Below are 1021 nucleotides of genomic sequence, written 5' to 3'. Positions count from 1 at the left end.
AGTAAGCTTTGCGACTTCAGCCTTCAACTTGGTTACTTCACTGTCCAGGCTAATCAGTTGGGCCTTCGCCAAATCTCTCTCCTCGACAGCATCATCCCTGTCCTTCTTGGCCTCATCGACGAGTGACTGAAGCTTGGCCTCCAAATCGTCCATTTCGTCCTTACGCTTCTCGACCTTGATTAGGTCAAGGAGGTTAAGAAGGGAAAGGACGAGGCTCTGGGAAATAGCAAGAAATCAGGAAAAGTAAAAAAAAAAAAAAAACTTAACTTACGTGGATCTGGAAGGAGATCTGCTTGCGTTGGCGGTCGACTATGGAAGACTGGGATGCAGCGACCCAATGGGGCTCAAGGAACGACTCGTATAAGGCCTGAAAGACGAGGGAAAAGCGAGGAGGGAGTTTTAGCATCGCCCCGACCTCGGCGTCAGAAATATCCGAAACCTAAAAATTCCCGTCCGTAATCTTCCCCCCCAGGATCAGTATGCGTTCTCTTGGTCCCGGGGGAGCGCGGACATCAGGAATGGGCACTACCGGTGTCCAGGTCTTATCAGTCGACGCCTGGCTAGGGGCCGACTCCTCAGTACGCCTCCTCTTGTGCTTGCTCTTTTTGCCCTTCGGTGCAGGGCAGGAAGAGCCGGCCTTCTCCTTCCCCTTTGCCGAAGGCTGTTGGCCTGACGGGGGCTGCAGGACGGACGTCGACTGTTGGCTCGGCGCCTGTGGTTGACTCGGCATCGGTCGTTGGCCCCAGGAAGCTGGATCCTCAAAGATGCCATCTCTAGCAAGAAAAAGAAGGTACCGTCAGCGTTAGGAGAACACGAATCTTAATTCAACAAGGCGTCGAGAGAAGTAATTACCCTCGTCGCTTAAATGGAAGTACGAGCGAACGGCGTCGAGATCCGAAGGGTTTGGAAGGTCGAGAATTAGGCCAGCAGTACGAAGGTTCTCTTTGGTCAAGAGCGTGTCAATGTGGCGAACCTCCGACGAATAGGAAAAAGCTTCCTCGATCCTCGCCAAACTGTTACC

Source organism: Morus notabilis, unplaced genomic scaffold (assembly GCF_000414095.1).
Source record: "Morus notabilis unplaced genomic scaffold, ASM41409v2 Scaffold504, whole genome shotgun sequence".
In the NCBI taxonomy this organism is placed as follows: Eukaryota; Viridiplantae; Streptophyta; class Magnoliopsida; order Rosales; family Moraceae; genus Morus; species Morus notabilis.
Note: the sequence above shows the minus strand (reverse complement) of the source record.